Source organism: Eurosta solidaginis, chromosome 5 (genome assembly GCF_040869045.1).
Source record: "Eurosta solidaginis isolate ZX-2024a chromosome 5, ASM4086904v1, whole genome shotgun sequence".
NCBI lineage: Eukaryota > Metazoa > Arthropoda > Insecta > Diptera > Tephritidae > Eurosta > Eurosta solidaginis.
In genome coordinates this window covers 23,238,464-23,265,558 of record NC_090323.1, presented here as the reverse complement: position 1 = coordinate 23,265,558, position 27,095 = coordinate 23,238,464, and positions in this window count along the sequence as shown.

Genomic DNA, 27,095 nt, shown 5'->3' with positions numbered 1-27,095 from the left:
AAAGGAAAGGAAATGAAAGGAAAGGAAAGGAAAGGAAAGCAAAGAAAACAAAGGAAAGGAAAATAAAAGAATAGAATGGAAAAGAAAGGAAAGCAAAGCAAAGAAAAGAACTAGACTTGATGCATGATCAGCTATGTATTTTTGTTTAATTTTTATTGTGTACAAAGCAACTCCTCGGCCATGCTCACGATTCAGCATAGTACACAAAAAGTAAGTACACACACACAGCATGTCTACAGTATGAATTAAATGCATGTGTAGTGGTGTGACTTTTATTTTAAATTTTTTATATTAAAATGATTTTTCAATTTTTTTTTATTTATGGATAACAGCTCAAAATTTCCTATCAATACATATATAATTTGTATACCTTAGAATTATAGTTTAGCAGAAAACGGTTCCACATTTTTTCATCTTTATATAAGATACAAAGATACATTGTGACAATAAAATTTTTATGAAAGATATAAGTTTATATTTTTTAATCGAAAAAACGGCAACGGACGTGAAAAAAGGCCCCAAATTGATGGTCAGGGCCCCGTTGACGGTTACTCCGGCCCTGGATGTGATGTTGCTAATATTTGTATGCCACAAACTACGACCCTCAATATCTACCTTGCAACCTCCAGCCACCATAAATAGAGAAGACATTTAAGCCATTTAAAAAACATTCCAATGTAAATGTATGCGTAACTACACACATACATATACTTACTTGCTTTTCTATTGGCTTTTGCAGGTATATAAATGTAAGTACGTAGTTATGTATGTTTAAATATTGGCATACCGTTATTTAAACATTGTAAATTAGGGATTAAATATTTGATGTTTAATCAGTAATTACTGAGTTACATTGGGAGCATGGAATTATTTGGGAAAATAGAATTTTAATTGCACTAATGCTCTTTTAGATTTAAGATAGCTACGTTGATCAGACGTTGAGTAGGAGCTCAACTGACGCTTATAAAGAATGGATTCAAACGCGTAGAGGTAGATATAAATTCGATGAACTTCTTCGGTTACTTGTCAAAAATCGAAACCGAAAATGTTACGCATACGCAGCGGTATACGTATATATGTGCGTCTAATTGATTGGCTTTTAGTAAAACAACGTGCTTATTTTTAATAGGCTCCTTCAACAAAAGCAGTAATCACCATTGATCGGCATTTCTGGTAAGAAAGCCTCTACACATGCCAAGCTTTGATATTTATGTTTTGACACACCTCGGTCTGAGGGGGTTCCGGCAGTTTTGTAGTGAAATAAGCTCTGTCTTCCAACACCAGAGCTTCTTGTACCTCAACTAGAGATTGACGAACTACGGTAGATATTTGGTCTGCTACAAACATGTAGAATACCTGTGCAAGTTCACTACTTGGAAATATATGGGCGTGATATTTACCACGTGATTATATCATTAAACTTCTTTCATAAGACTAAGTTATGGAGTGAATTTAAACTTTACCCCTATATAGAAGACCTCCTCCTCATAGAGAAGGAATATTCAGGAGCGAATGTTGGACAACTGGGTGAAGAAATATAAGACAGTTGCCATACGGGGAAGTGTCAAGAAATTGATCAGTTATGGTTGAGTAGCTCACTGATTGTACAAATAAATGAAATCAGCACCAAAGTATTTGACGTTAGTTAAATACAGTCGGGGTATTAGTGAAAAATAAAGCTTTATCCCCACAGTTAAACTCTTTGAAGAAAAGATTGCTGAGAGCTGTGTGGAAAGCTTTGCCTGATGTGCGATCAATGGGGCAATTAGATCATGCGGAAACGTTCATACCGGCACGCCAATATCCTGCTCAATGTTAATTACCCCTTTTTCAAAAAAAAAAGCAGTTTATTCCATTTCGGTCTTCAATATAAACTATAAACTTCTGCTTCCTGCAAAGAGAATTCAAAAGAAAGGCAACTCACTAACAGATTTTATACTTCCGTTTTTACAGGTCGATCAAAAATGATATGTGCAACGCTTATACCAATGTTTCTTTACAACTCAGTTAGTTTAAATCAGTCCAGGATTTTTGCTATGCAGGAGACATGAAAGCCTTACTGGCTACAAATATTATCGATCACATAAAATTGAGGCGGCTCTAGGGACCCCCAAGTAAGCATCTATAAGTCTATTTGCTCAGTGAAGAAAGTGAGCCATGAATGTTCTGAGTCGATATAGCGTTTCTCTGATTTCTTTGGTTAGGTAACGTAACGTACAAGCCATTTAAATGGCCGACATATTACACAACGGGAATAGACTCTTAATGTAGCAAAAGCGAGGATGGAACTCGTAAAGAAACGCATCTCTCAGCATTGGCTTAACGAGGCTAAGAATAGTTGGAAGCGCTTTTAGTCCGCTATAGTTTATCATGTAGTCGTCATATCGATAAGTAAGTTTGCTCAGTTTAAGAAATGACCGATTTACCCATTCTTAAGATGAATCGGAAGTATATAAGGAACTAATTTGAAAAATACAGTTTGGTGAATTAACGCTCGTGATTAATACTCTCCCACACCCATGCCTTCTACCTCTCCCTCCGCCACTCCCTATCCTTATCTCCTCTTCTTCCTCTGAACATCTCTATTCCTAATGTCCATCCTCACCACCGCATAATCCACAAGAAAAGGTCGGCCGAAAGAAAAAGTATCCCAAATCTGGGCCTCTGGTCTACTTTCCGGAAAAAAATTTTAAATATTAAACCAGTCAAAGAGGTATCCCTGTACCAAATTTCAAAGATATCGCACAAAAAATTGGAGTTTTCGGAATAGGTCGATCTCTGGGCCATTTTCCAGAAAGAAAGTTTTTTCAATTATTCCTTATCTAGTAGGTAGAGGTAGCAAGTCGCACTATAAGTGTAGCTATTAGTCGGGTGAGGCTTTGGTGGCTCTAAGTTCTTTACGAAAGGATAAGGTAGGATGAGGTAAAATATTCGTCACCCGACGACGGACGGTCGATCCAGTACCGAAATTAACAGAGTCAGTATCCGGTAAAGGACTATCAACATCGACAACACTCGTCTTTATAGCAAGAGCAAAAGCACTTAAATGTATGCTTAAGTTCTTCTTCTTCTTGTGACAATGTGGAGGCTCTACGAAGGTTTTGGGAAATTTTATTGATAAGGAGGGCCTTTGCTGGATATTGGTCCGGTACGTTCCCAAAAAATAGCCCCATAAAGGGACCTGCCCGATCACATTGGGAACGATTTGTAGGCCCTTTTTAAGAAATTAGGTCGAGAAAACGAATGGTTATTAGTGGAGGCACTATTATTTGACTTTTAAGCAACAATTTTGTTCACAAGAACCATTCGAATTTTTCATATAATCGTCACTAAAACACTACATCTAAACTTATTTTGCATATACATATAAGAGCTTTACCTATCCCACAGTTCAACCTCACTTAAATTGCGCATTCGTCTAAGAAATTTATTTACGCATCAGCCAAAGTCGATTGAAGTCTTATCTCGCACATACCACCTGATGTAATAAAATATGAATTTTTCTATACACCAATTCACCTATACGAGTTAAGCACATAATCTCATGATATTACGCAATTCTATAAACATTGAAATGGACTAAACAAATATGTGAATTTATTACTTACATAACCTCAAATCTCTTAATCAAGTATATTATCTAAATGCTTTTATAAAACGCACATTCTTCTAGGTTATCTCGTTAACAACAATTTATACAACATTCAATGGACAAGATATGCGTCGAATAATGAATTCTATAACGGTATATACAAATATAAGTCTTATACTTACCACCCACCCATGTACCCACATGTGTAAGTACTTTGAAAACCACTTATGCGGCTGCTTGCCCAACATAAATTTATCTGTTTACTCTGAGGTAGAGATTATACCATTGAGTATATGATATAGAGCTTTATAAAACGATAAATATGCAAAGCGGAAATCAAAAGGAATTTTTATATACAATAAAAGAGAAAAGAAGAAGAATACGAACATGTTCTAGATATACCTGTACCAGATTTATGTTAAATATATTTTAATGGCTAGCAATTATGAGACGTTAAGTACGTACTTATTTCCGTAGATGATGAATGAGGAGAGAGCAATGAAAAAAGGATAACGATAACAAGAAAAACAAAAAAACAAAAAAAAAAAAACAAATATGAAACGATACTTATTGGAAGGCGTGTCAGAATTTCGCAAGCCAAGGAATATAAAACAAGTAAGGAAGTCTAAGTTCGGGCGCAACCGAACATTATATACACAACGATTGGTTTAGCCTGAACGTACCACCCAAAACCTTCGGGGAGTGTCTTTATCGCTAAAACAACAACAACATATACTCAACGTGAGGTCTCATATAGCCTAAGTAGCTATAAACAGTTACTGTCGTAGCAACAATGTTCTTAATCTCGTTTAAATTTGCCGCTTTTTCTACGACTTTGGCGTTGAAAGTTTTGTGTGCGAACCTGGACCATTTACAGAGTTTTTTCCAGTTTACATACTTTGCACTAACACATATAAAGGGTTATGTATTTATGGCGGCCGCAGTGGTGGGATGGTAGCGTGTTCCACCTACCACACCGAAGACCCTGGGTTCACGCCACAGGCAAAGCAACATTAAAATTTTAGAAAGAAGATTTTTCAAAGCAGGATCGCCACTCGGCAGTGTTTGGCAAGCACTCCGAGTGTATTTCTGTCATGAAAAGCTCTCAGTGAAAACTCATCTGCCTTGCACATGCCATGCGGAGTCGGCATTAAACAAGTAGGTCCCATCCCGCCAATTGTAGGAAAAATTAAAAAGGAGCACGACGGAAGAGAAGCTCGGCCTAAAATCTCTACGGAGGTTATCGCGCCTTACATTTATTTTTTTATGTATTTACGTGTCATAAATAATTCTAGAAAAAAAGTCGGGATGGTCTTTAACTAATTTTCGTCAGATCTCAAAATTATACTAAGAACGATAGTGATACTAACGGCTTCTGGTTTACGACTTGTAAACTATACAAATTTGGTTATATTAAATGTGAGCGGAGCCACGCCCATTTCCCAAAATTTTATTTTATTTTAAAATTTACTTTGCTACACGTTTCACTAATGAGATGAAATATCGGAAAAAATTAGGTGCATACCAATTGTGTTGAATTTTTTGTTACCATTAGATTTTGAAAACATTTTTTTTAAGTGGGCGTGGTCGCTAACAGATTTTGTTAATTTATCAAGGTGTATATATAATAGCAAGGAGAACCTTCATACCAAATCCTCAATGGCTTTTTATTCACGGCTTGCAAAATTTTAAATTTTCTTTCTCTAAATGTGTGTGGTGCCACACCCATTTTCCAAAATTTTCGTAAGTTTCTATTTTTCGTCACAAATTGAACCCACATATCAGATTTTATTAATTTATCGATCTTTGGTAATGAATTATAGCATTTTTCGAAATTTCGATAAGGATTTTTTTCAAAGTGGGCGTGGTTGCCACCCGATGCCGTTTTTTTCACAGTGTATGTATATATATAATAGCTAGGACAACCTCTATGCCAAGTTTTGACATAATTTTTTCAACTGCTTTTGACTACCGGCTTAAAACTTTTAAATTTTCTTCTTCTAAGCGCATGCAGTGCCACGCCCATGTTTCGAAATTTTACAAATTTTTTTTTTAGTCATAAAGTCAACCAAAATATCATGTTCCAGCACCTTTTTGGTAATGCATTAACGCATTCTTCCTATTTTTCCAAATTTCGAAATCAATTTTTTTTAAGTGGACGTGTTCGCCAACTGATTCCGGTTCTTTACACAATGTATATATATAACAGTTAGTACAACATTCATGCCAAGTCTTAACATGAATGTTCAACCGCTTTTTATTACCGGCTTAAAACTTTTAAATTTTCTTCTTCTAAATGTGTGCAGTGCCACGCCCCATCTTCAAAATTTCTTTTTTTAGTCATAAAGTCAACCAAAATATCATGTTCCAGCACCTTATCTGTGTTTAGTAATCAATTACAGCATTTTTCCCGTTTTTTGAAATTTCTAAATCAATTTTTTTTAAAGTGGGCGTGTTCGCCAACCGAATTTGTAAATTTTTATGAAGTGAATTTCTAATAGTAAGGACAATCTGCATGCCACATTTTAACATGCAAAACTTTACAATTTTCTTCTGATAATTGTAGGCGGTGGCACGCCCATTTTCAAAGATTTTACTGAATTTCTATTTCTCGTCATAAAATCAACCAAGATATCAGATTTCGTATCTTTGTCGGACGTTTTCCCATTTTTCAAAATTTCAATACAGATTTTTTTTTAAGTGGCAGTGGCCACCAAGCGGTTTTGTTAGTTTTCATCAGCTATAATAACAAACTTATTTTCAACGGATTTTCTGTGCCACGCCCATTTTCCAAAATGTTTCAAAATTTTTTTTTTCTTATCATAAAGTAAACCTACATATCAAGTTTCATCAGTTTTCGGTCTTTGGGAATGAACTAAAGAATTTTTTCTATTTTCGAAATTTTCGATATCGAAAAAGTGGGCCCAAATAACCCAATATACCAAATTTCGCAAAGATATATCAATTTTTAAGACGTATTAACAGACTGACGAATGGCCGGACATGATCCAGCCAAAATGCGTTTCGGTGCTGTAATTTGGATATATAGAAGTTTATATCTATCACGATTCGTTGATGAGATTATGTACTACCGTTATCCAAACAAATTTATAATACCCTTGATTACAAGTACACGTTGGGTATAAAAATATGGGAAACATAAAATAACACGTTACAAACATAAATCGAGAACAAAATACTGACGAAGTTTATGCATTTGGAGTTTCGTGCAAACGAAATAAAGTCGATTGTTATTGGAAATGAACGAACATAAAAACCAAAACCGAATGCAACGTTTGCTGTTGGAGGTAAATAAGAAAATTTACGAGCTCTTCTTACACATAAGTAACTTCATGCTACGTCTTACTAGGAATACGTAATTCATGATAGCTGCTATTTATGTGTTGATGCTGCTGATGAGAATACTAATGTTGTTAATAATCATTTTTAGATGATTATGTGCATAGAAATATGTCTGGGTACCTAAATACATCATATGATGTAACCCTTCCGTTATATTGATAGAGTTCATACTTTTATTGTGAATAATTGCGTAAGAGTTGATGAGAATTAATGTTTAGGTCGCCGCGGAAGATTTTAGTTGCTTTCCCTTTTATACAGCGGTGGGCAACTAAATATGGTAGTGCTTATTCAAAAATCGTTTTGGGAAGAATACATTTTTGATATTTAAACATATTTGCACACGGTATGGATGAAGCCTGAATGTAAAATGTAAGTGTAAGCGTTAGCGTAGTCTTTCTAAGAAAAATGCAATATGGGGGAATATTGGAATATGTACTATATGAAGTACTAGAGAATTATATAAGTATACGCATAGTGTGTGGTGGCAGCGTGCTCCGCCTGCCACACCAAAGATACTGGGATCACGCCCGGGCAAAGCAACATTAAAATTTTAGAAACAAGTTTTTTTCAGTTAGAGCGAAGTTTTTCCAAGCGGGGTCGGCCCTTTTGTAGTGATTTGGCAAGCACTCCGAGTGTATATCTGCTATTAAAAGCTTTTCAGTGAAAATTTAAAAATAAAATAAAACTAAAAAAAAAAAAAAATAATACAAAATTAAATAAAAAATAGGTTTCAATAAGGCAAAATAAAATACAATAAAAAAATTATTAAATCAAAACAAAGTCAAATAAAGTAAAAAAAAATTATTAAATAAAAAACAAACTAAGTGAAATAAAATAAGTAAAGTAAAATAAAATTAAATTAAAAAAAAAATAAAGTTAAAATAAAAAAAATTTATTATATGAGAAATAATAATACATTTTATTGAACTCAATTAAATTGAATAATTGAGTTGGGCAAAATATTTATTTAGTTATTTAATGTGAATTAAATACAAAAATAAACTTGTTTTTATCGGCATAAAAGCTCCAAACTAACATTCAATTAAACCAAGCCAAATTAAATTAAATTAAATTTAACTAAATCGACTTTGAATGGACGAATTATCCGATATCGGAGTGTAAGCAAGTTGATATCGGCGTTTTATCGATTTTTTTATCAAAAATGTATCGATATGTTATCGAAAACTTATCGATTTCTTATGAGAGTGTTATCAATTTGTTATCGTAATGTTATCGACTACTGATAACAAATCGATAGCAAGTTCATAACAAATCGAATGCTCGTATCTTGAATAAGAAGCCGCAACAATTTTTGAAATTGCATTAATTTTAATATATAACATATAGATAGAAAATTGAGACGTTCACATTCCCGATAATATATATATTCCTCCTGAACTGCAGTTACTCCTTCAGTAAAGAGAGGCATTTCTCATATAGCATCTTCGGCAAAAAAATTTTATGTATTTTTACCTCTCCCAGATACATGTAGAATGTAAATGCAGTCTCCATGTTTGATCCTTTTCTATTTTTCATATTTTTTTCTCTCATTTTCACTGCTTCTCACTTTTCCAGCCTCTCCCTTTCTTTTCTCTTGTTTCCTCTCTTTCCTATTTTTCCCTCGCTCTTTGCCAATATTTATCTACATTTGCTACTCCTGCTCTCTTTTACTTCCCTCACCCTCCTTCTATTGCCTATTCTTCGCGTTTCTCTTTCTTCCTTTCTGCAAATCTTTGTCCTTATATTTCTTACTCTCCATTTTCTATTTTTTTGCCTGGCTTGTCATATAACTCTCCCTTTCCTCTATCTCTTCTTCAAACCCGCCTGCCGTTGTAAGACTCTTATTACCATATCCTTTTTAACAGCAAGACTTTGTCCTATTCCCCTTTCCCTTTCCTTTGTTTACTTGTCTCCTATTTTTCTTCATTTTAAACTTCTTTTTCCTTATTCCCTTTCGTCTTCTTCTTCTTTTGCCTTAAATACAATATCCATTCGTGTAGCTATTTTTTCCTCTTCTTCTATTCTTATTTTTCTTTTATTTGTTGGTTCTCTTCGTATTTTTAAGGTGTTGGTGTTTGTTTAAATTTTTTTTGTTTTGTTGTTACTTCTTTACTCTAATTCCCTTTTTAAGCCATTTCATTTCCCCCTTTTTCTTCATATTTAACGGTTAGTATATCTGCTTGGTTTCATCTTAAGTTTCCCTTTTCTTGATTCTTCATTTATTTGGCCTTTTTCTTTTCCATCCATTTTTATAGTACTTTTTTCATTCATTATTTTTCATTAAACCTTCCCTTTTTCCCCATTTGCTTTTAATCTTTCTGCTTACTCCGAACTGGAAAAAGAAGCGGTAAAGATGGGTTTGATGTTGAACGAGGACAAAACGAAGTACCTGCTGTCATCGAGCAAAGAGTCAGCGCATATGCGTCTTGGCAACCACGCTACTTTTGGCAGCCATAATTTCGAAATAGTAAAAGACTGCGTTTATTTGGGAACCAACATCACCACTAGCAACAACATCAGCACTGAAATCCAGCGAAGAATCAATCTTGCCAATAAATGCTACTTTGGACTAGGTAGCCAATTGAAAAGTAAAGTCCTCTCTCGGCGAACGAAAATCATACTCTACAAGTCACTTATCGTACCCGTCCTGCTATATGGGGCAGAAGCATGGACCATTGCAACAGCAGATGAAGCGGCTTTGGGAGTGTTCGGGAGAAAATTTCTTCGAAAGATTTATGGACCTCTACGCGTTGGCGATGGCAAGTACCGAAGAAGATTTAATGATGAGCTGTACGAGCTATACGCAGACATCAACATAGTGCAGCGAATTAAAACGTAGCGGCTGCGCTGGCTAGGCCATGTTATTCAATGAAAGATGGTGCTCCGGCCAAGAAAGTGTTTCTATCGGAACCCGCCTATGGAAGCAGAGGTAGAGGGCGGCCCCCACTCCGTTGGAAGGACCAGGTGGAAAACGATTTAAACTCCCTTGGTGTGACCAATTGGCGCCGGTTGGCGGAGCGAAGGAGCGACTCGCGCGCCTTGTTGGACGGCCATAACCGTTTAGATGGTTAAGCGCCAATTAAGTAAGTAAGTTACCAATTTATATAGATATGTATGTGGATTACAAAACCGAATGTTTTTCAAAAAAATGTGAAAATTACTCCATTTCCTGACACACAGCTGTAGTCACAAGCTATGAATGGTTGGTACCAAAACTGACGTACACCAGCTGGGTAGAGGAAAATGGTTGTTTGATACATAACAAGCACGCCGTAAAAAAAAACAACATCCAAGAAATAAAAGAAATTAAATATGAGTAAAATTACAGGCTTAGGCACAGATTTTTTTGACATGGCATCTAGTCGACTGTTGGCTAATGGCTGATGGAAGTATGTAAAGAATATGTTAAAGTAAAGTATGATGGCATTTTTGTGGCTGTTTTCTAGGCGACTAAGTCAAATTATGAGCAGACGTATACGTGAGCTGACATAACAATGGATTGGAGCGTAGAACATTCGAAGTGGATAGCTTTAGGGATGCGAGGGTGTAATGACGAAGTATATGCTAAAGAATAGACGTCATAACAGAGTTCATTAATACTGAGTAACATAGATAAGCTGACATGGCTATGATAGCAACCCTTATGCCAAAATGACATCAAAAAGAGATGAGCCGAAAGAGGGCAGTTGATGAGGGCGAGCGTTTGTGCTAAATACTTGTAAGAATTTTTATGCGTGACTACAAATATGGTTAAAGAAAGGAACTAAGAAATTAAGAAAAAGGAAATATATGTATATATGTATATGAAAAATTACTCGTTGTGTTCTCGTAAAAAACGTATAAATGTGCGTACTAAAACCCTACACAAGCGCAACCCTGATGGATTTCTATTGCACGAGGGCTATTATCCAGGCAACACATCATAAGCATGAGGGCTATTATCAAGGCAACACATCTTCAGACCTGTGAAATATCGTTTATGTGGCCTCGAAGATGTCTGTACCAGCTTAGAAGTAGCACATCAAGGTAATACCAGTGAATATTGGACGTAAGAAACGCTTTCAGCAGCGCGAGATAGGTAGACATGATGATAGCCTTACAGCAATGATTCCAAATCTGATGCTTTCCCACAACCCGCTATCAGAAACTATCTTATAGCTCGCATAGTCATAAAGCAAGGTTCAAAGAGCGCGTAGATTATGAAAGTCATATGCGGAAACAGCTTAGAAAACAGTTCTCGGCTTAAATGTTATCTCCAATGAAAATTTCAATATCTGTATTTCCGTTGAGACATTCTTAGTTGAATGGACAGACATTCCGGCTGGACTCTCGGGGAGACTCTAGCTGGCGGCAGAAAACACAGAGTTCATACTACATACTTACAAAAATCCACATACCGCTAGAGATTGGCTACACAGTCTCTGAAACTCAACACTCAAAAAATATAGTTAACAATTTTGATGCAAAATTAGATGCCCGACGAACAAGCTGGGCTTAAGTTCAGCCCGCTGCAGAACTTGACTACAGCTAACCAAATTGGAGGCCACCCATCGGATGACCAACATAAACCAATATAAACTGCTTATGTACAACACTGCATCCACGTTAATGGACGAGTACGAACTGTGGCCTATCAGAGTTAAGATCAAGAATTTCAGTAAGCTCCTCACATCTTTACGATACAGCAGCTCTGAGAGTAGCGCTCATCGCACAAAATGCTCGAGCAAAGAGCCGGCCAAATCTTTGTCAATGATGCCAAAGCAAAAGTGCCGAGCAGCTCAAAAGTATGACAGCAAATCGTCGACTTTGTAGAAACTACACTACGATCAGAAACTCTGTACCAGGATGCAGACCCAACAGAGCGCTCTTCAGGGGTGAAAAATGTGGGACGCCAGACTGAAGCAATGCAAAAGCGGTTCAGGGGCGCCGATTCAAAAGATGGCGGAAGTTTTTTTTTGTCTGTGGATGCAGGATGCAATTAAAAAGATCAGCAGTATCTACCACAGACATTTCATACAACTAACTACAAGTTAGATTATTACTAACTAATTTGTAGTTAATTGAGAGTTAGTTTATAGTTTATTTGAAGTTATTTAAGGTACCTACAGGGATTCCCGTAAGGTTTCGTAAGTATTTGTTTATGCATATGTATTTTAGCTCTCATAATTCTCATAATTACAAAGCCTTTTTGTAATGAGAAAATTATGCAAGCTAAGACAAGTGGCACACAAATAATGTCAAATCCGTTGAATGCTGTTGGTATTACAGGGTGTTGTAGGTATTTGAGAATATGACAGGCGATTTATTTTCTTCTTAATACTATGTTCAAACAGAAAAATAAATTGAGGCAATTGCAATTTAAATTGAGTGGTGTTCATATAACTCAATTTAGCTTACACAATAGTAATTTGATAGCTGGTTGGCTTATATCTACAGCAACAACATACCTTTGTTCAGAATGTCAAAATGTGCGTGTTGAAATTAGGTGAATGGAATGGAATGGAAAACATAAAATTTTGAAATTTTTGTGTGTTGTAAGAAAATGTATTCTATGTTTTGGTTTCATTTTGAGTTTGCCATCCTCTTTTGACAATTCCTACTCCAGTGAAATGAAAAAAATAATATCAGCTGATGAGATGAGCCAACCATATAGTTGAGCCATGCGCAACTGACGTTTAAATCTACTCAATAAACACACTTTACAAGGTTGTATTTGCAGTTTGAAACAATTTAATACGCAATTTTTTTTAAATTGGCAATTTGTTATTACAATTTATTATATGAAAAATTGCGCAAATAATTGCCCAAATGGTATAAATTGCCAATTTGGTGTGTGTTTGTACCTAGTATAATTGGGTATATTATATACAAAAAGGTGTCAACCATTTCTATAGTGAGTAGGATGTTTAATTTTTGAAGGGTGATGGGTAAAATTAGAGAGAAGGGGCACGCCACGGGTGGGTTTTCTTTATACCCTGCTTTGGAACCAACCTTGAAGGTAGATGGCTTATGCGGATGACCTGGCAGTTATTGTCAGGAGCTAACTTCCGCATACGCGTAGGGGCGTTTGACCTGGGTGCCGTGCTCAAGTGGTCCGAATCATGCGTATTAGTTGCCAATCCTAGCAAAACGCAGCTGTTTTAGTTTAGGTGGGGGTACAAGATTTCTAGGTAAAAGTCTAGTTGAGGGGCGACTGCTAATACGCTACCAAAAATATCGGGAGAGGAGTCAAAAGACGCGTATTGACCTCGACAACAATAATCCAAAGGCAGAAAAAAAAAATTGTATCTCTCTCCGTAGATATTTGCGGTTGAAGTCGGCGATTTTCATGTGGTTGTTGTAATGTTATTGTACCCACACAAAAAAAATTGTGAACATAAGTGTTTTGCGCGGATATAGTTTTGGTCTCCAAACCGGTGTTGGACCCACCCAGGGTAATTTTTTGTAATCGCGGCCAAAGGCCGCCAACGCAGAAAGGTGTTCTGCACAAAAATACTATGGATACCACCCCCGGTTTCGGAGGGACCCTTGGGTTATTTTTCGGTTTTTCTTTAACATCTTTTGAACGCGTTAAAATTTTTATTTTCCGCCTTCGGATTATTAATAATGTCAAGACGCGTCGTTTGACATCTCTCTCGATATTTTTGGTAGCGTATTAACAGTCGACCCCTCAACTAGACTTTTACCGATTTCTAAATTTAAATCAAACTCTTTTCAGGGAGTATCGCTGACGGGGTTAATTACCTTCTGATTATTCTTCTTGAAAGCAAGCTGGCTGGGAAGGTTTCCGTTGCCGTGTACTCGAGCGTATCTTAAGGCCCCTGATCCGCTGGGCCAGTCTCTTTAATGGTCTTATCCACCACTTTGGTATTGTCGGTTAGCTGTGGAGCGTTCCACTGTAGGTGCTCTTTATGGCAACTGAATGAATATAGGAATGATTTAATTCAAGCTGTGCTTGAATAAACTAAAAGCTGGTATTTTGCCTTACAGCAAGCGACACTTCACTTGAGACGCTTGCTCGAACCATAAAAATTCACATTAAAAGTAGTTTTAAGCTGATTCTGATGTAACCACTTATTATACCTTTCATGAACATGAAATGGTATATTAACTTTGGTCCGACGTTTGTAACGTTGAGAAATATAGAAGATAGACTCACCATTAAGTATACCGAATTGATCAGGGCGACGAACTGAGTTGATATAGCCATGTCCGTCTGTCCGTCCGACTGTCTGTTTGAACGCAAACTAGTCCCTCAAATTTTGAGATATCTCAATTAAATTTGGCACAAGGATATATTTTTGTATTATATTAGACATTTGTCGGATCCGGTAGGATCGGACCACTATAACATATATCTCCCATACAACCGATTTTGGTCATTCCTGCCGCAATTTAGAAAGTATAAACGTGAAACTCGGTGATATATGTATATTCTAATATATCATAGAAGATTTCCTGTAAAAATAATTTCGATCGGAGCTATATATAATATATATCCCATACAACCGATCGTTCAGATAAGGGGGTTTTTTGCCATTTTTTATTTTATATTTATCTTAAAAATCGTTTAGGTATGTACATCTGTTCACTATATATTTCTTATCTTATACATCCGATTATTTGGAGATTACGAACGGGATAAGATTATTGTTCGGCACAGCCGAAGACAGTCCCGTCCTTACTTGTTTTTTTTTTTTTTTTTTTTTTGAATACTAAAAATCATGTAAGTACAGAGTTATACAGGTGTGTAGTTTCTTTTATATTTGAACCACCCTGTACTAATTTAAAAATCTGGAAAAAAGACTGAAGCTGCTTTCCGACTGAATGCCTCCAGCAAACATATGTTCTAAAGTATTCTTTAGCCTTCTTATGATTTTCTCTTTATAGGTAGCTTAAAATTTTCAAAAAATAGAAATTTTTCAAAATGCTAACGTCAAGTCAGACTCCCATTGCGAAACTCACTACAGTAGGCTGTAGCACTTAAGTTACCCATTTCAATAGGATAAAACGCAAGCCATAGAATCGCATACCCAAACGCACACACACCCAAACATAGTAGGCATATCAAGCAAAGCTTTAGCAGACTTTTAAAAAGGAATAAACACAGCAAAGAAGACCCGCCGCCATAGAGAAATAAACAGAGCAAAAGGATACAAAGAACATATAAAAGAAATGCTTGCGCGCGCGTCAATGAATGAGGATAACATTTGCAGCAATAACGGTTAGCGGAATGTGCGACAAAACAGTAAAGATAATGCCAACATCAGGCATCACAAGCCAACGACATCGTCGCTGCCGTCTTAGTTAAAGTATATGACTTAGACAATATGTTTAGTGCAATTTGTATTTGAATATGGTGAAAGGAATGAATGGCATTGCGCGCATTGGAAATGAAAAGTCGAGTTACATGAAACATGAAAGAAAGGAAAGCAATGTAGAAGAATAAGCGAGAATATTGTGTTATATGAGAACATAGGCATTTGGGTAGGCATAGTCCTTTTTAAAGACTTAATAATACAAAAAATATGAGGAAAATGCAAAAAAAAGGTAAAAATGAAATATGTTGAAAGAATGTTGTTGTAACAAGACCGAACACACCATAGCGAAAAGCTTTAAGCACGTGGATTTTAAATAAATGGGTGCCTTTAAATTTTTCATAAATAGTACTAAACAAGCGTTTGAATAGAATATGAGCCACAATTAATTAAAGTAATGTAGAGAGTGATGGATGCGCCTACTTTTTAAATTAAAATTTTATTTCTTAATGAAAGTCGGCAGATGCTCTCATGTATCACCTTAGGATTTCAAGCCAATCAGTTTCTCATGTTTCTTCTTAAAACTTTGGAGCGCTTGATTGATCTATACCTACGGGAAGGAATTCAGCAGAAGTTACTTGCGGCTTCGCAGCATGGCTATAGTAAAGGCAGTTACATCAATGGAAACGACACTGCAGTCGATTGTAAAGCAAATAAAGGGGTCCCTAGTACACAAAGGGTTTGCTCTGAGTGCTTTGCTGAACATCGAAGGGGGCGTTTACTAATGTCTTACCTGGGGCCATCAAAAGGGCTCTGGTACTTTCTGATAGGGTCAAATATTTAGAGACTATTTTGGGCAAGAAACTACCCTGGAGACGCAACGTGGAAGATAGAGCAAGAGATTGGGGCTCTAGCCAAGAGTAGTACACTAGATTTATGAGATGGTAGTCAAACCGATTCTGTTCTATGGGATGCTGGTCTGGTAGAATGCATTGAACACGACGAGCACCACCAAAAATATTAGCGTCAGTACAACGGGCGACGCTGGTTGGTATCAGCGGCGCTTTTAGAATAACACCTAATTGACTATCATGCTGAACATACATCCAGTAGATATTGCGGGAAAGGTGGCCGCGGTCTGATCATTGGGCACGCTTCGTGATATGAACTATGGACATTGGAGTTTTTACCGACTTGGCTTGTACATTTATGGGCTTGTTACCGAAACGTACCGGATATATACCCGACGAAGGACCACAACATCGATAACACTCCCCAAAACCTTTGGTTAGGTTGAGAAATTTTTGCACATTGAGAATGCCTTCAGTGAGTGCCGTATGAGAACACATTCGCTTAACCACTTCTTCATTAAACCGCAAAATTTGGCTAACTTGCTTGTTGTCACATCATTGGACATCATCATTTTAGTAGTTTAGTATGAGAAGGAATTTCGTTCCTTTTCTATCCAAACATGTGCATAAGGCCTGCCTTGAGATCTTGCAATCATCCCAGATGGTCCACCTGAACTTGGTTGCCGTAATTGGTATAATACAGTGCTGGTCGTCTCGTTTGTATAAATTTTGGAACCTTTAATAACCATCTTATCAAGCAGTGTATTCGCTTCAATGCTGCGCCTGGAGGCCTTGTAAAGGGAGACTTTGGGATACGCCATTCTATTAGTCTATTTTAACAAGATTCTAGTCAGGCTGCCAACAAAAATTGATAAATTGGACAGTACTGCACTGGGGCCGCCTAGCTGCTTTATCTTAACATACTCAACTCTTTTATATCAAGCTAGCGTATCCGACAGACTTAGTCCTGCTTGAAATTGGGTTTCTCTACATTTAAAATGCGAGCCCCACTTCTTCTTTTCACTCTCTACCCTATTCTGTCCTACTTTATCTACCATTTTGGTTCTTGTTATTCGCCATACCTTATTCCACATGTCACTCCTGCTCCCATTTCCACTAGCTCTCCCACTTCCAGTGGGTTGCCTACATTTAAAAAGCGTACCCCGGTTCCACTTTTCGCTCTCTATCCCAATTCCTTTTTCTTTCTTTATTTCTTTCTTTTTATTATCCATACTTTATTCCGTTTATCTCCTCCACACCCACTTCCACCCCCACCACAATTCGCACTACCACTATCACTTACGCTCCCACTCCCACTCTCAATTTCCTCATTTATGAAATATCTATACCAAATATTGAATACCTGTTTCCAAAAATATCAGGACAAAGCGAATTATAATATTTCCTAATAGGGGGCGTGGCCTTTCCCATTTATCAAATTTTTGTTTTTCTAAACCATTGGGGGTTTTCAAACTAGCCGACACGACACCGACAACGATAACAGTGGGAACACAAATTCATATTATTATATGGGCACGCTTTCACACTTGCCGACACGACAGATTTATGCCGTTGTCGACAACGACATGTCGGTTGGAAGCAAGCATTCCATTCGTGTCGTCGTCGACAAGCTGTTTTTATTTGTTACATTGTTATATTTCTTCGCGCACTGCCTGTCGGTTTCGTGTCGTTTATAATGTGTAAGTACTTTGAAAAAATCGTGTCGGTGTCGGTGTCGGTCAATGTGAAAACTCCCATCCTTGAACCATTATGACGAAAAGAAAGAAAATATCGCACAGCATCTCCTTCTTCCTTATAAGTTTGTTGCTGTATCTCAAATCATATAATATCGTTGCCTGCTCGTTGTCGGTTGGTTTCCACGTATTGCATTTCTCTGAACGATGATGCTTATTCCTCCCGCTGTTCATTGCACCTGATATTCCCAGTCACGCTAGGCTTTCTCCTTATAGAAATTAATATAAGGTTCAGTTCAAAGATAAATTAGTAAACTTGTCAAATAGATCAAGTTGTATACTCCTACTCCTTGGCAGAGCTGAAAATTAGGTAACGGTTAGATAGCTAATTTACCAGCGACGTCATGCAGTTACTTCTGCTTTTCTTTTTAAACCTCCCACTACACCCGCCTGCCTCATCTAACTAATTAGTAAGTGCGTCAACCATTCAAGCAGCAAGTCAAACAGCTCGTCAGTAATGTAGTGCGCTTGTAACGAATTCATCCATTCATCCAGTTCACTATTCAGCCATACAGACAAACATGTCCTTCAGCCAAGTACTTGGCGAGCATAATTGTTTGTATTTTACGCTTGCCTAGAAAGCTAAGCAAATCTTTTGTTACGAAATTTTTTCTTTCTTTCATACAACTTATTTATTTTTGTTCAACATTCTTTAACTTTTCTTGTTTGTAGTTGTTGTTGTTTTTTTTACATCTCTTTTGTTATTTAAGGTTGTTGCAGCTTTTGTCTGCTGTTTTTTAGTTATGCAAATGCAATTCTCGAGCTTCAACAGCAAAGGCAGAGTCGGTAGCAGGAATTGTAATCAAAAGTGGATAGGCGCAGCAGAAGTACGAAAGCATCGACGTCAAATGATGCATACAAGGCAAATGGAAACAATCCTGCGACTAATAGTGAATGCAACAGCTCGAGGAGGGATATACAAAGGGCGTTGAATGTTGGCAAGGCGCCTTTGAGGTAGTGTGGGTTGTCAGCGCAAGTACAAGTATTTCACTATTTTATATTTTTTTCGTTGTTTTAATCCCTTTCCTATACTCCTCAACAGACTTATTTGAATACTTATACCATCGAGTAGTGCTTCGCCAATCCATCCACCAAGACCATCTATCAATGGTTATTGTAGTATTGAGAGATGTTCTTTAGTGAACGCTAGAAGGTCCGCTGACCGCTTGTTTCAATAACGAGCCAGAAGAATATCGCACCTGCAAAAATATGGTGTCTGCCTAGCGGTTGGTTAGTTGACCCGATGCCTACCTCTCTAGAAGCAGACTGCAAGTGGCCAGCGGTGTTCCAAAATCCCACTGGCATCTATTTTCGCACGTACTAGCTCTGAGTAAGCAATCCGCGAAACAGTGGTATGTCCAGTCAATCGCGACCGTTCAATTTTAGCGCCTAGTGCTAGAATAGCAGCCTAACTGTCCGAGTAGTGTTAAACTGCAAGAGGCATGCATTTCTGATTGTGGCGACTTCCGCTTGGAAGACGCGACAGTGGCCCAGCAGCCTTGACTTCACATTTACTCTGAGTTCAGGACAGAATGCTGGCCCCACCCAACCTTCTCATTCAGCTTTGATCATTCCGTAAAAAAGCTCCCTATAATACTGCTTCAGATGAGTTTACTACGTAACTCCTCCGTGAAGAGTTAAGTTTTGTTGTGAAGTTGCTAGGTTAGGTAAAACCTCCCATAGGTCGCTCGGTAAGGACCTCACATGGACTGAATGAGTCCATAGCGTTTGTGTAATTGCTAGTCGAAACTGGTACAAATGATGAAGTTCCCATTGTACAAAGGTTATTAGAGCCCAAACTACGAGCGCTCTCCCAACAATCTCCATCTGTTACATATTTGACATTGCGTCCAAAGTCATATTTGGTGTTTTGCGAACAATCTTGATGATTGCAATCAGGGCCATTCGTGACACGGTTTCCACTTTTTTGACATTACAACAGTGTATAGTATGTTCCGCCATATCAACCCTCCATAGACGTGGATTTGCTTGACGCACATATGATACAGCCTACAGTGCATCACCGCTGGAAAAGGTCCAATGCCGCCACGATAGCAGTACAAGATGATGGAAGTTTTTCTGGGTCCAAGATACTTAATTTTAACCGCCATGCCTAGTGCAGGGATCTTGTGCGGCCTCAAAAATAGAACTACTGAGCTAGATTCAACCACTAGTCCCAAGTATCCCTGCAAAGTTCCACATACGGTGCCAATAAGCGCTTGGTAATTTGTGAGAGCCACGAACAACCTTCTGTGTCTGTGATGTATACATCCAGTACTAGTTCCGAGATGTTAGCAAAGCTAACCAAATCGATTGGCCTAGAAGATGCATCAGCGATATCGATGTTGTCGTCCTTCACCTTCTGACTAGATCGTGCAGAATTTTACTTCTATTGAGTCTACATAACATTTTCCTTCTGAAGGCGTATGCTAATGGTCGTTTTTGACGATATGCCGGTCCTCTTTACGTGTGAGCAATGTTTAATTAGGCCCGATATATAGATAAGCTATTCGTCCAGAAAATATCCGTATGCCTCGACAGTATGTCGGAGTTGGGCTCTCTTCTGATACCATCCTCCTTGACTGGTAGGCTTTAGGAACTTAATTCCTTTGGAGTCGAAGACAACATGGCGCTAGATGCCGGATATGACTTCCAACATTCTACGCCTATTTCCGGGTAATAAAGCAAAATAAGGGTTGAGTTTCTGCTCCCAGCAGATATAAAAGTGTTCTGGCTCTATGAGGAAATCAAGGTAACAGTTAGCATGGCTTTACGTTTAGTTTAAGTTAGCTTCCATTGCACACAAGAAGACAACCCACACTCCAGTAAGGGAACGTAAATTGTCTTTCGACTTCAACCCTTTTTCCATCCTGAAAGAGCATCGACTTTCATCGTCATTGGTAAGTCATTTTGAGCTCTTACTCTTTTTGTCTGCTAACGAAAAGCTCGATTATGACTCTGATACCGCGAGAATTCGCAAAAGCTTGCCTTTCTCCTTAGGATTGCCTACACCACATAGTCTTAAAGATATACAATGCTCCTATCCGCGCTTTTGTATTCGAGAACTTCTTCCTACCATATTATTTTTTGTTATTGTTTGTAGATTGGGCGAAAGTATTGTTGTGAAGAGTAGGTAAGCATCTTGCGAAGACCCTACATCTCGAAGTAAACAAGACTTATATGTCATGCTAGTCTGAAGCTGAAGACGCAAAGTAACATCAGTTCGGCAGGTTTTTGTGTAGAACGAGGAAAAACAAAGGCAGATATGAATACGCTTAAGTACGCCCGATACAGTAGCATCCAAAGAGTCAAATCGCCTCCACGATTACTCTAAAGGTAAAATCCTTTCCTTTGATAATATTTAAGGCAGAGTTTGGCAAATCGGCAGTAGTGCACAACTAGGACGCTAAGAACAAAGTTAAATTGTTCCTAATGTTAACGGTTGGTTTGGAATTTTTCTTACATTTCTTGTTTTACTTCTGCTTCTTTTTGTTATACTTCTCTTCTTAACTTTTGCTTCTATTGTTATTACTGTTTTTTATTCAGGCTCATGTCCTGCGCAATGTAATACATTGTCGCTTGTGTTTCTTTAGTTAAGGCAATGGCACCTTGGCGCACACACACACGCTACTTAAACACATGGAAACTCACACATTTACAAACAAACCTTAAACAACTTTAACAACTGCATTTTCTAATTCAATCATATTATTAAAGACTTAGCAACAATTTCGCTTTATATTTATAGAAAATTTTGTATTCATTTAATGTTGACGAGAATTACTTATGTTATGTTATGCTATGTTTGGTGTATATGGGACATATGTGACACACACTTAAGCTTAAGTAGAGGGATATGTTGCAAAAATTAAGTGTTGTAAAACGTTTGTATGAACTTAAAATTGTGTGCATGTAATTTAGGAAACACGTGTTTGCAGAACATACATATGTTATAGGAGGGAGTGACTAAAGTTCGCCTAGCTGATCAAGAGAAAATATTTTTCTTTAAATTTTATATTCACCTAGTATACCTCCTCTGTACAATTGAAATTGCAAAACATACTTAAATCCTATAGATCCACTCCTCAGAACAGTCTTCACAGTACTGTAGGCTTAGCCTATGCTCTTTAAATCCCACTTTCTCTATTTTCATCTATTTTTTTTTCTTGCTCTGCTACCTTTGCGGCTCTCCATATTCACCTCTATTTCGTTTCCTAACTATCATTCTACTTTTACCACTTTTGTCTCACTCTTTCGCTTTAGTAGTTCTTTCCTGCTCGCTTACTTATTTCTTTTTTGTTTCTTTTTTTCTATCTCAAGTTAGAAATCGCAGCGGTTTTTGTGCTATCTATCTTTACTTATTATAAATCAAGGTCTTAAATTTTAGAAGGCGACAATCTCGAACACTACTGGGCGTACTAGGTTTGAAAATTTTCTTTAAAAACAAAGAACAAGGCCATTCATTTCTTAAATATTTAAGAATAAAATTTCTCAAAATTGCATACTACGTGCGGCGTTGTTACGAACGAATGTAATTTTAGTACTGTAGCGAAAAGATGTGTGATAGTGTGAGTAGTAAATCAACTTCCCTTCATTTATTCGGCTAACGAATTGGTTTGATATGTGTGCCAATGGTTCCAGCGTAGTGGAAACTACGAAAACCTACATAAAACTACTCCAAGTAATGCCGGTTGACTTTGTGGAAGTGCTTTAGAAACTCAACGGCCTCTTCATTACCTTCTATCCTATTCGCGCCGACTTTATGTAGACAGACTACAGCCCCTAACGCCAAACCTCCACTTTTTTAGCTCCAAGATATCTCTCAAAGCTCACGTATTGGACTGCTTTTTGTCAGGATACTTTCCAGGCTCCAGCTTTATCTAGCTTTGATAATCTCATGCTCTTTAATTTTATTGTACATAAGTAGAGTGCGATAGGCCCGGGAGCACCTTAGCATCGCCTTGCATGTTAAAGAGCCGTGGAAGCTTCTTCGCGCTCTTCTTCACACAGAGTTTCCGATGATAGTTAGCTATTTTGTGCTGTGCTTTTCAGGCAGAGTTACCCTTCTCAGCTTAGGCCTAACCTAATTCCGGACCCCTTTGATGGTTAACCCGGCATCAGATGCCGATACATGTACATCGCGATGCGCTTGATTCATCAGCGAGCTAATTATTGGCAGACTACTTATGATGACTAAAACATCATCTGCATACGCCATTAATTTGACTGGTCTTATGTCGCACCATCTAAGCAGCTGGTTAAAGAGTATGATAATAACACCCCGATTGCGGTTTAGCCCTTTTTATTGGTTTTGATGCCTCTTATATAAGATATTTCGAATTAATATTTCTGCATCTTAGAGTTAAGACCCATAGTTGCCTGTTTATAGAAACTTTTTAAAAGTCCAGAAATATCCAGAAACACACTTGGAGAGAATTGTAGATATTTTAAGGCTTTCTCTATATTCATGACCACCAGTAAAGCATCCACCGACTTGCCTTCGTTCGGCTTATTCTCTACATAAAACAGGCGGGAGCACTAAGTACGTGAGTAGTTCGATGTGTAAGTGTACAGGTAAACTTCTAGAAAACTAAGGTTTTAAAGTAAACTACAGCTCGCCCAGAGGTAACCCAACAGAGATGACCTTACCCGAAAAAAAAAATTCGGGCGCCTTGGGAAAGCTTCGCCACATTGTTATCGGTAGCAGCCGATGCTGATAAGTTATTATCGTGTTATTATCGATAGCGAATTATCGGCTTGATACCGATTCGCTATCGGCTTGCTATCGCTGACTCATCGCCTTCAGGCGAGTCATCGATTTACAGACGTGCTATTGTCTTTATATTGAATGGCTATCGGCATTCGTCAAATATTATTAATAGCAATAATAACAATGTGACTCAGCTTTGTGCCGATTTTCAAAAGCCTTTGTCGTCGGGTACTGCTAAAAACTTGCCTTCGTCTGGTCAGTGGACCAAAGTTCAGTGTAAAGGTCGCAAAAATAAAAAGCAAGATATCAATAAACCTTTGCATACTGGAGTTAACCATGAATCCATAATCTCCCCTAAAGATTCCGTAAGGGTAAATCATCAAAGCAAGACCCGCTCCTCCAATTTGATAATCCTCCAATTTGATAAAGGACGCGGATATCAAAGATCTGACATGATTTCATTTCAAGCTCGGTGTATCGGCTGCACTAGTGGATAAAGTTTTAAATCCCAAGCTGTGGCCGGCAGATGTTAAAATTAAGCTTTTCGAAAACCGTCGTAAAGTTGATCAAGGTGGCGGTGGTGATGCTTAGCAATCAGCAGTGCCAGACAAACATTTTTCTAGGCATGTCAGAATTTATTTTGAAAATGTCTCTGGCCTTAGGACTAAGTCCAACTTGCTTTTTGATATGAGCTCGCATTTGGAATATGATATATTCGTTATAATTGAAACATGGCTAAACTCTAGTTTTTTTGATGGTGAATTCTTTGATCCCAACTTATATAATGTCTACCGCAAAAATCGTGACTACTGCAAAACTGGACTTTCTAGAGGTGGTGGAGTCTTAATTGCCGTTCGCCGTCATTTTCGGTCATCGCTTTTGGACCTGTATGACATGGATTCGTTGATCGACCAGCTTTGCGTCTCTATTCAAGGCAGCTCGAAATTGTTTGCATGCACTTCATATATTCCTCCATCTAGTGCGGATTCTGTATATAAATCGCATGTTGACAATATTGTTAGTTTAATACATACTCAGGATGGTAGTAACTTTTGTATCTTAGGCGACTTTAACTTACCAAATATCGAATGGTCATATGTTGACAATAACTTCGCTCTACTTCCTAAAAATGTAAATAGTTCCGCTGAAATTCTCCTCATAATCTTTTAAGTGTCAATCTCTTCCAGATAAATAGCTTCATAAATCAGTTAGCAAGAACACTTGATCTTATATTTATTAACGATAATATTAATTATTCCCTAACTGAATGTCTGGATCCACTGTAATATTCCGGTATTCACCATATCCCGCTTGCTTTGGTTGTTCAATTTCATAATTTTGAAAGCTTTGTTCCAGATAATGCTACCCCTAGTTTCTCATTTGGTGTTTAAAATCAAGTATATTCGCTACAACAAGAAATTCAAAGCGTTGAGTAAGAGGCTGCGTACTAATTTCACCCGAAACTTCGAATCTTATATCAAAGAAACCATAAAGCTTTTTGGAATTATGTAAAATCCAGGAAAGCTACCTCGAGTATTCCCTCGTCAGTTTTTTATAGTGGGTTTCATACCTCTTCACCTGTGGAGTCGGTTAACCTTTTTGCAGACTTTTTTCACTCCAATTTTGATACTCAGCCAGTTAGTGTTCCTGAGTCCTCCTCAATGGTAGACTCTCCCATCAACTTCGGGGCTCTTACTCTTTCTCTAGATGACATTGTTGATGGAATGCGGAACCTCAAGTCGTCTTCTCAGACAGATATTGACGGCTTATCGTCTTATCTCTTTAAAAATTTTCTGAATCTAGCCACCCCGCTCCTTTTAATCTTCAATAAATCTCTCGAGTGTGGTGAGTTCATTGATGCTTGGAAGTTAACTTTCATATCCCCCATTCTTAAAAGTGGTAATAAAAACAATGTTGCCAACTATAGACCAATTGCGAAATTATCTACTATCTCCAAACTTTTTGAGTATGTTTTAAAACAAAAATTAGTTTTGCTGTCAAGCAATTAATTAGTGATAGCATGGCTTCATGCCTGGTAGATCCACGGTTTCAAACTTAGCAATTTTTTCTGAATTTTGCCTTGCAGCCATCAACAACGGTCTTCAAGTCGATACGGTTTATACGGATTTCTCCAAAGCGTTTGATAAAGTCAGTCATCAAATCTTGATTTCCAAACTAGCCAGATTGGGCTTTCACTCTATATTTTTGTCTTGGATTAAGTCCTACCTTCACTCACGCAAATGTGTAGTTGTTGTTGACAATACTCACGCCAAGCCTTTTATAGCATCCTCAGGAGTACCGCAAGGCAGCATTTTGGGGCTATTGCTTTTTGTAATTTTTATTAATGACATTTCAGCCTGCTTTCAGCATTCCAATTTTTTGCTTTACAACTGTTTCTACTCCTTCTGATTCAGAAAACATTCAGTCTGATCTGAACAACGTTCCTGATAGGTGCCGTAATAATATTGGTAAGTGCTTTCACGTAACCTTCTCTAACTCGTTGCACAATTCCCACTTCATATTATATTGACGGCTCACGACTGTTCACACGTACTGAGATTTCTGACTTAGGCGTAGTTTTCGACTCGCATTTTTCGTTTACCACTCACATAACCTCGATTATTGCTAAATCCTACTCGGTTTTGGGTTTTTTTCGGCGATTTGACTCTGACTTAACAGATCCTTATACTCTTAAGTTGCTGTTTACGTCTCTCGTACGCTCTAAGTTGGAATATGCTTGCTTTATCTGGAGGCCTTTTCATGACTGCCATATCAATAGGCTCGAGCGAGTACAAAAAATCATTTTATGGTTTGGCCTGGGGTCTTTGAACTTTTCTGAGCCGATTCCCTCTTACAATGCCAGATGTGCACTCATTAGCCTCCAATCACTTCAAAGTAGGAGGACCATTCTTTCTCTTACTTTTGTCTATGATATTATTAATGCTGTGATTGATTCACCACGTTTACTCAAGAGTATTTGTCTCCATATACCCCCTAGATCACTTCGAAATTGGGATATGTTTTATATTGATTGCTATATGCCTCTAACGCTCCCATTTTTAGAGCACTGAGAGAGTTCAATACCATCTCAAATTCTTTGGCCATTGACTTTTCTTTGCCAAAGACCACCTTCAAATCATTGTTGAGTGTAATAATTGTTTGATTGTATTGCTAAGGTCTGTATTTTTAAGTACAAACTCAAGTAGTCTGTAAGAACTTTAGATTATTTTTGAAATTAAATAAATAAATAAATAATTAAATAAATATGACGATGGGACGTCGTTAATATATCGGTAGCAAATTCGGAAGGCTCCGATAAAAAAATTAACAAATTTTCAATAAAAAATCTGTAACTTTTTGATAACAAATTGAAAACACCACGAAAGCAAACTTTTAGTAGGTATTCCGATAGCAAATCGATAGCTTTTTGATAACATATCGTCAGCAATTCGAGAAATAAGCGATAGCATTTTGGTAAAAATCGGTAAATTTTCGATAGCAAATCGTTATGTTTTTACTAACACATTTATATTTTTCGATAAATAATTATTTCGATAACGTTTCAAT